A 10730-nucleotide genomic window follows, 5' to 3' on the forward strand; every position below is an offset into this window, starting at 1 on the left:
GATCTGAGACAATGTGAGAGTACTCGAAGTTACTGACATTTAGTCCATAGCCAATAACAACCTATAAAAATATCATGTATCTAAGACTAAAGTATCAATCACTACACATCAAACATCCTACGGATTTAGTGTAAATACGTCATTAACAATCAGAAAAAAACATGACTTTGTGCAATGCCTAAATACAGGTAACGACAGATTGTAGAACCGTGAATGTGCAGATGTATATGTTTATAGCAATAATATTAGACTGGTTTTAATTTACTGATAAAAAAACTCCATATTTATACCAATAAAACAATATTTAAAGATCTAAATACAGTGTTGAATTGGTAACCTTTTAGAATTAGTTTATTCAAAGGATTTATTAGTTTACACAGATCGTATCTAATTTCCAGGCTCGGTAAACAACATCTCCGTAAAAATTAGGATGTGCTATTTCATATGAAATTAGTTTTCAACAGGTACAGCCACACTTCCGAACCAAATCTTTGTATCTTTTGAAAAAAATTGTAAAGGTTTCAAGTAATTTGTTGTAACGAAATCTCTGACTTAATAATTTACCTGTAAAATAGATTACGTTCATTGAAATCCAAAACGTTACTACAGAGCCTACAGACACGGGCATTTCGAGCGAGTTGTGATATGTGAACTATTAAGACCCTTTTGGTTTTCAAGCTGTTCCACTTTTACATTTCTGGTTTTCAAAGCTTTAGATTTAGAGTGTACCTGAAGATGTTATTCCACGTCTCTATCGCACTGAAATTAGCGTCAACATGTTTTACTCTCGAGGTTTTACTTTATACTTAATATGTGGTATCTCTACTAATGAATTTTAAATTCACTAGGGTATCTATCCTACCCAACGTAGCCAGTGCGTCGTTACTGGTAGGATCTAATTGACGTATTGTGTGCATATCCAGTTCATATATATATATATATAATATTATATATATATATGATCATATATTTCGTTATCGATGGTTTTTCAAACCAGAGTGTGTTACTCAGGTACAATCTCATCGAAGGGCGACAGCTCTGAGATGAGATGTGGCCGTGAAAGATCCTCGAGTTTGAAAGACAATTGATAATCTGTGTATCGCTACTTTGGCAATGACGTCATTGATGTTTATTTTGACAACAGAACGTGTGCCCTTAGCATCTAATATAAATCTTAATCGGCAATTTGTACAGTTTTCTTGTGATCCTAATGTCTAATATTTGTTAAGATTATAGACAGGACTTGAAACTCGAAAATATAAGGCCATGACGTCATTTATCAGTGTAGCAATGTCTCGTGGTCTTGTCCATCCGCGTCAATTTATGAATGAAATGATACAATCGAACAACCATCACAGCGTTTTGTATGCTTTAAAGTTGTTTTACTAACTAATTCATTTTATTTCAAATTCTCAACCGAGAAAACGTATTATTTAGGCAAATTTCCAATAACAAGAATAATGGCATTTTTAAAATAGCCCAGCGAAGCTAGCTTGATATTCTTGCTGATAACATCCGTATCCAAAACAAGAAAAAGAAAAATGCCCGTATTTTATATATACGAGAAGCTGTGCTTTCTGGTGTACTTTCAATCTTGTGTTGCAACAATGCTCAGCTTGACAACGTATTTCGTTGCATTTTGGGAAGCCGACGTTGCATTGCATTGCAAATTTTTGCAGTTAAGTTAGCTGTCCGAGACATTCCATTCTGTTATAATGACACAGTTCAAGAGCAAGACAAGAAAACATCAGAAAAAGACATTTATAAAGACTCAGAGATTATCTTCGGCAAAGTTCCAAAGGCTGAGTTGTTGAAATCAGACTACAACAATCACCTATGTCATCTTCATCCACTATGAGTAACCGTACTTACATAGTATCAACACAAGATGAAGCTTCAAGTAAAAAGTGGCGCCAAATGACGTGGTTATTAAACTCAAAAAGAGAGAATTTTGTTGTAGCGTATTCAATAATGACGTACAAGAACTCTAGCTTATACAATTAGAAAACAGACTCTGAGATGAAATAGACACTGCACCTACTATTGCCGTTGACACAAGAGACAGAAGAGTAAGACCTAAGGCTGCCAAAGGAGGGCGTTCAATTACTCAAATGTTACATACATGCGTACGTGAGTTCGAAATAGATGTAAATGAAGTAATGTCAATTCAATCAGATTTCTGAATCAAATACGAGCAAAAAAGCAAGACAAAAAGCCGCAAAAGGAGCGAGAACCTCCATGAATATAGCCGATGGAGTTATGAACAATTTTTCCCTTCACGGAAAAGTTGTGCCATCTGATGAGTAATTGTCTAGGGCAAAAATGCCAGTCACCTCTCGACCACAACTTATTATTCCAGCGATCAGAACTGTTGAACAGATATCTCTGTTCACAAAACATGTTTAACCCCGCCGCATTTTTGCGCCTGTCCCAAGCCAGGAGCCTCTGGCCTTTGTTAGTCTTTTAGGTTTTTTAATTTTAGTTCATTTATATGTTTTGGAGTTTAGTGTGACGTCCATTTTCATTGAACTAGTACACAATTTTGTTTAGGGGCCAGCTGAAGCCCGCCTACGGTGCGGGATTTTCTCGCTGTGTTGAAGACCCATTGATGGCCTTCGGCTGTTTTCTGCTCTTTGGTCGGGTTGTTGTCACTGTGACACATTTCCACTCTATTTTATTAGACAAGTGCAGGTATCGTCATATGGATGCTGAGCATGCAAGTGATAGTGATTTATGACTTGAATTTTAATTGAGACATATTATCAGTACTAGTAAACATAACATGACGGATCCCAGTGACTGATGTCTAAACAGGCAATATAGAATGTTAAAAATATGTTAAACTGCATGTGTCATGAATATAGACTTTTCATGCACAATTTAACATCGAACTTTGCTCCCGTCAGTATGCAAAATCTGGCATTTTGACATGAAGTTTTAAAAAAATACATACTTATTTATTATATATATTAAATGAGAGGAAAAAGATAAAATTAAACGCAATATTTATTTACAAAGGTTAATTTCTAATGTAGTGAACACACAAGTGGATAAATAGTTGACATGACGGTCGCGTGCAAAACTAAAATTGGATAATATGAATAGGCTAATTCCCTTGCTTTTTTCCGTGTGCGCGTAGTGATTTTGTATCAGTAATTGTTACACATATTTTTTTCTTCTATGTTATGAAAAATAGCATTTCGGTTTGGATATCATCAAATTCTTCGAATTCTGCTTATTTTTTTAATTATCATATTAATAGCTTAAACCTGTTTATCGGATTGAGACAAACGCCACGTAGTTGTAATATTTCCCACTGGATGTTTGATTATCGGAACATCATCAACGCCTTATCGGTGTACTCTCAATCTTAAGGTAGCAATACACAGTTAGGAGTGTGGTTTCGCATTTTGGCCCCTGTGGATTTTTCAAATATGAAAGTTATTGTGCAATAAAATTAATTTTTAAACAGCTGAGTACTAGTTTAGCCTTCAAAGGTGGTTTATAAGAACATCAAGAATATTTTTTACATGTTTTATGGGCTATTTTCTGTTTGACTGTCCGTATTTTCATAGCTAGACCGGCCGTAGGTCCAGAAATTAATGTTATGTTTACAAACACTTTTTTTTTCTACATGCAGTTTTTAACGCAATTTTACAAAAAAAATGAGACGAAAGACATATGATTTGTATTTGATTTCCTGATAGATATATGTAAACAGTTTCAGAAAAGGTATCACTCCAAGGTATTGAAATTCTACTTCTAGCCAAATTTGTGGGAAATATGTGACATCTTTATCCCCCTTTTTCCATTATTTTATAGAAAATAAATGCAGATTGTCGCCATGGATATACCAAAAAGATATTATATTTTAACGTGATATTCGATTTTCTTAAAATCACAAAATGGGTACATCTTCCTATATCTACATCTTGTACATAATTACAGAGAAAAAGACAAGAAAACATCAGAAGAAGACATTTTTCAAGACTTGGAGATTACCTTCGGCAAAGTTCCAAATACTGAGGAGAAATCGAGTTGTTGAAATCAGACTACAACAATCACCTACCGGTATGTCATCTTCCTTCAGTGTTACCGTACTTAAATATTATCAATCTAGATGCAGCTACAAGTAAAACTGTTGCACTAAATGACGTGCTTATTGAACTCAAAAAGAGTGCATCTAGTTGTAATGCATTCAATAATAACGTACAAGAACTCCAGCTTACAGATTTAGAAAACAGAGATCAATAGAAGCTGCACTGACTAATGCCGTTGACACAAGAGACAGAAGAGTGAGACCTAAGGCTGCCAAAGGAGGGCGTTCAATTTCTCAAATGTTACCTACATGCGTACGTGAGTTAGGAAAAGATGTAAATGACTTAATGTCAATTCAGTCAAATTTTTATTCAAATACATTGTACGAGTGAAAAAGCAAGACCAAAAGCCGCAAGAGGAGTGAGAACCTCCATGCATATAGCCGATGGAGTTATGAACGATCTTTCCCTTCACGGAGAAGTTGTGCCATCTGATGTGTATTTGTCAAGGGCAAAAATGCCACTTACCTCTCGACCAGAACTTACTGTTCCAGCGATAACAACTGTTGAACAGATATACTTAGACAATTGGAGGTATCGGCATATAGATGCTGAGGATGCGCGTGATAGTGATTTATGACTTCAAACTTTATTGTGACATATAATCAGTAAACATAACATGACGGATCTCTGTGACTGATGGGCAATATATAGAATGTATAAAAAATGTTAAACATCATCTGTCATGAAAATTGACTTTTCTGGAACCATTTAACATCGAACTTCGCTCCCGTCAGTATGCAAAATCTGACATTTTGACATGAAGTATAATACTTATACTTATTCATAATATAAAATGAGGAAAAAATATAAAATTGAACGCAATATTGATCAATATTTATTTAGAAAGGTAAATTTATAAAGTAGGTCAACCACAAGTGAATATGTAGTGGACATGACGGGCGCATGGAAGACTAAAATGGGATAATATGAAGTCTAATTCCCTTACTTTCTTCTGTGTGCGCGTAGTGATTTTGTATCAGTAATTGTTACATTTTTTTTTCTTTTTTGTTATAAAAAATATCATTTCGGTAACGTTTGGATATCATCAAATCCTTCGAATCATGCCTATTTGTTAGCTATCATATAGCTTAAACCTAGTTATCGGATTGAGACAAACGCAATACAGTTGTAATATTTCCCACTGGAGGTTTAATTATCTGAACATCATCAAAGCGTTATTGGCGTACTTTCAAATCTTATGTCGCAACAATGCTCAGCTTGACAACGTCTTTCGTTGCATTTCGGGAAACCGACGTTGCGTTTTATTGCAAAGTTTTGCAGTTAAATCAGCTGTCCGAGATCTTCGACTATCTTATAATGACAAAATGGGTACATCTTGTACAAAGTTCCAGAGAAGAAGACAAGAAAACATCAGAAGAAGACATTTTTAAAGACTCAGAGATTACCTTTCGGCAAAGTTCCATAGACTGAAGGGAAATCGAGTTGTTAAAATCAGACTACAACAATCACTCACATGTTTGCCATCTTCCTACAATGTGAGTAATCGTACTTACATAGTATCAACACAAGATGAAGCTGCAAGTGAAAATGCGGCATCAAATGACGTTATTATTGAACTCAAAAGGAGTGCATCTAGTTGTATAGCATCCAATGGTGACGTACAAGAACTCGAGCTTATAGAATAAGAAAACAGAGATGAAATGGAAGCTACACCTATTATTGCCGTTTCCACAAGATACAGAAGAGTGAAAAGTCAGATATAAGGCTGCCATTGGAGGGCGTTCAATTACTCAAATGTTACCTACAAGCGAACATGAGTTAGAAAAAGATGTAAACGACATAATGTGAATTCAGTCAAATTCTGAATTAAATACGAGTAAAAAAGCAAGACCAAAAGCCGCAAGAGGAGTGAGAACCTCCATGAATATAGCCGATGGAGTAATGAACGATTTTTCTCTTCCCGGAGAAGTTGTGGCATCTGATAAGTATGTGTCTAGGGCAAAAATGCCACTCACCTCTCGATCACAATTTACTGTTCTAGCGATCAAAACTGTTGCTCAGATATACTTACACAATTTGAGATATTGGCATATGGATGCTGAGCATGCGAGTAATAGTGATTTATGACTTGACAATTTATTGTGACATATTATCAGTAATCACAACATGACGTATCTCAGTGACTGATGTCTAGAAAGGCAATATAGAATGTATAAAATATGTTAAACTGCATCTGTCATGAACATTGACTTTTCACGAACCATTCAATATCGAACTGCGCTCCCATCAGTATGCACAATCTGGCATTTTGACATGATGTATAATAAATATACTTATTTATAATATAATAAATGTCTGAATAATAGCCAACGATAAATCTTACGGGGCGATGGATCAGATAATTATGATACAGTACACTACAAAATATAATATATAATAAGCAAGTCTAAAAGGGTACAACGTCACCAAAAAAAAAATAATAAAATCATGAACAAATGTTAAATATTTCAGATAACTAATATCCTTCATTAGTAAGATGTCAAATGGTTATTATCTTGACATGTGGTAGTCACACTGTAATAGTAATCTTGATCGTTATACAAATTATCACGAACCAATACGCTGGAAAATTTTTTCAATATTGATGTTAATGAGGAGGAATAAATTCCTTAAAACTGTAAGAGTCCTGTACTGAAGCCTGGTAGGGACTCATTCTATGTTTTTTTTCATTAATGCCCTCTTTCTCCATAGGGCATTAATGAAAAAAACATAGAATTAGTCCCTCCCATCACTTGTTTCCAGTAACCCAGGCTTCATTACAGGACTCTTACAGTTTTAAGGAATTTTTTCTCCTCCCAAACATCAATATTGAAAAAATTTACCAGCGTATTGATTCGTGATAATTTGTATAACGATCAAGATTACCATCACAGTGTGACTACCACATGCCAAGATAAGAACCATTTGACATCCTACTGATGAAGGATATTAGTTATCCGAAATATTTAACATTTGATCATGATTTTAATTTTTTTTGTTTTTTTTTTTGTTTTGTGATGTACCATTTAAGACTTGCTTATTTATAATATATATATATATAATGAGGGAAAAAAGATAAAATTGAACGCAATATTTATTTACAAAGGTGAATTTATAAAGTAGCTAAACCACAAGTTGTATAAATAGTGGACATGCCGGGCTCGTGCAATACAAAAATGGGATAATATGAATAGGCTTATTCCCTTGCTTATTTTCCGCGTGCGCGTAGTGATTTTGTATCAGTAATTGTTCCACATATTTTTTTTTTTCTTTTCTGTTATTAAATAGAATTTCGGTTTCAAATTGGATATCATCAAATTTTTCAAATCATGCCTATATTTTAACTATCATATAGCGTAAACCTGGTTATTGGATTGAGACAAACACAACGTAGTTGTAATATTTCCCACTGGAGTATAAATTATCGGACGGAACATCATCAAAGCGTTATTAGTGTACTTTCAATCTTATGTCGCAACAATGCTCAGCTTGACAACGTCTTTCGTTGCATTTTGGGAAGCCGACGTTGCGTTGCATTGCAAAGTATTGCAGTCAAATCAGCTGTCCGAGATATTCGATTGTCGATTATCCTTTAATCACAAAATGGATACATCTTGTACAAAATTCCAGAGAAGAAGACGAGAAAACACTAAAAGGAGAAATTTCGTAAGACTCAGAGATTATTTTTCGGCAAAGTTCCAAAGACTGAAGGAAAATCGAGTTTTTAAAATCAGACAACAACAATCACTTATGCCATATTCCTCCATGTTCTTATATCACATATACTAAAATAAAAAATCTAAACCCTTTTTTGTCTAAAATTTTTCAAATTATGTATTTTTCTTTTTTACTTGGAAGTGGCCTAAAAACCAGATTCTTTCTTATATCATCGATATAAACAAAACTTATACAACATACCTTCAGCATAAAAAGGAGAAGTGCTACGATTGCAAATGATAAAACTATCCATATTGACCATACTTTGATTATAACAGGTCATTGATGGCCTTCAACAATGAGAAAAACCGATTCTAACGTCCTGATTTAAGCATAAAACAATAAAAGAAAATCAAATAGGATATAAAGCAACAAAAGACAATCACTGAATTACAGGCTCCTGACATATGCAAAGTACATAAGGAATGTGGCGGGGTTAAATTGTTTGAAGACACCAACCCTCCCTTAACCCGGGACAATGGTGCAACGGCACAACACAAGAACAATTACACAAAACAATAAACGAAAAACAAATCTGGGAAACAGCTGTAAACGACAACAACTGAATTACAGGCGCTTTACTTGGGACAGTCACATATAGAATGTGGCGAGGTTAAACATGCTTGAGGGCGCCCTACCCTCCCATAACCTGTAACAGTAGTGTAACAGCACAACATATGAAAAAAGCCATAAAAATCAGTTGAAAAGGGCTTAACGCACCAGATCGATACAAAGCAGAAAAGCAATTAACAAAAACACAGACCGGACGTGGCAGGGTATTTATACATCCCCACGACGAAAAAGACGTTAAATACAGATCTGAGAGTGCTCGCAGTTGGTGACAGATAGTTCAAATCCAATAACAACTACTATATAATAAAAATATCATGTATCGAAGACTAAAGTATCAATCAATACAGATCCAATGGATTTAGTGTAAAGACGTCCGTGTGCGCGTAGTGATTTTGTATCAGTAATTGTCACACAAATTGTTTTTCTTTTTTATAAAAATAAGCATTTCGGTGTGGATATCATCAAATTCTTCGAATCCTGCCTATTTTTTAACTGTCATATAGCTTAAACCTGTTTATCGGATTGAGACAAACGCAACGTAGTTGTAATATTTCCCACTAGAGGTTTAATTATCGGTTCATCATCAAAGCGTTTTTAGTGTACTTTCAATCTTATGTTGCAACAACGCTCAGCTTGACAACGTTCAAGTATTCGTTTTAATGATTGCAAAAACATATGAAATATCACAAATTCATTACTTAAAATAATCCAAAACTAATGCATGTAATGCATGTAATGAGAGCATTAGTAGTTTCTAGCTTCGATTCCGAATAAAACATTACATAAAACAAATTACAGAATATATTTTTTTACCTCTGCAACTAAGTTTTACGATGTCGTTAATTCAGAATATGCCGACAATTTGATACGGTCCCTCTATTGTTGTAGTCGGTGTACGTATTAGTGTCGGTTTAAGTGTATGTGTAGACGACTTTTCGAAAATGTCTAGTAGTAGTAGGAGGAGGAGTAGACACAAAGAGGATAAACAAAATCACCATTTGAGGTCAATCACTCATATAAAGCGTTGACTTTACTAAGGACATCGGCATGATTTGACCTAAAAGTGTCTTCCTTATCATTTTTGCTATTTAAAGTCACTGTGTCTATCTACATGTAGCTAGTAGCTAGATAATAGGCATCTTCTTTATTTTATATTAACATAAAAAAATAGTAAACATATTTATCTAAGAGCAGGAACACCAATAAGGAGTCGATTATATATCAACAACATGTAGTTTTATAAGAAAAGTCTATGGATTTGATGATTTTAAGACAAATTAAGGTAGCACAATACAAAGATTTTTTCACCCCCAATCAGACAACTTTAAACTGATGTAATTTCTTTCATCCAGTTTTAAATTTTATAAATGAGGTACCAAAAGAAAGAAGAAACTAAGATTAATCTTTTAAATGGTGATAATTTCATTATGACATAATTATTACATAATTAATTATTATGAAATAAGTTGCTATATTGTGATGTCCACACTTGAATGAAATTAGCTTCTTTGTTATTCATAGCACCCCAAATTATTTTACAGATTCTTGTACAACACGTACAGTTTTGATCTCCAAAACGGTGTTTCAGATTTTTCCTATTGTATTTTATTCCCTCATAAACCTTTAATGAAGTTTGCAACCCTCAATTCATAAGAGATCACTAAATTTAATTAGGTATAAAATTTGTTCTATTGCTGTTTTTTGGGGGGAAATCTGAGACACGTTTTTGAGGTTTTGAAGATAACTGGTCAAGGAACAACATGTGTGAAAATCAGACATATAGGGGCACCCATCTAGGAGCTAATTTCATTTAAAACTACATTTTCATGACAAAAATGGGTACAAAAATGAATGTGTCACAATTGAATAAATAAGGATATATATATATATTCCTACTTGTACCCCATTAACTTCAATATAACACATATTTACACATTCTCCTCAAAAAATTCTAGTATAAACATCAGAAACATTAATATTTTTCCAAGGATTTGTATAGTAGTTTAAGACTGCTGTACAATTATATTTGTTTAATATCTATACATTTATATTTTGATTCCCTCTATATCTCCAAATAGTTGGGGAGTTTTTTTTTTCTCCTGGCAGCTCCAATGTTTAAATGTATTTTTATTTGGAATTCAATATCTTCATTTTCCATAAATCCCTAAACCACCTCTTTTTCATAACTGTTATTTTTATTGCTGGTCAGTGGTCATAAAGCTGTCAAATGATTCTATTGGTCAACCACAAAGTACTGCCCACATGTTCTTGTCTTAATTGTATCAGTCAGACACGTGCATTTGTTTATAAAATTAATTATCATCAAAACTCATTAACAGT

This window comes from Mytilus californianus, unplaced genomic scaffold (genome assembly GCF_021869535.1).
Source record: "Mytilus californianus isolate M0D057914Y unplaced genomic scaffold, xbMytCali1.0.p SCAF_5, whole genome shotgun sequence".
Classification (NCBI taxonomy): domain Eukaryota; kingdom Metazoa; phylum Mollusca; class Bivalvia; order Mytilida; family Mytilidae; genus Mytilus; species Mytilus californianus.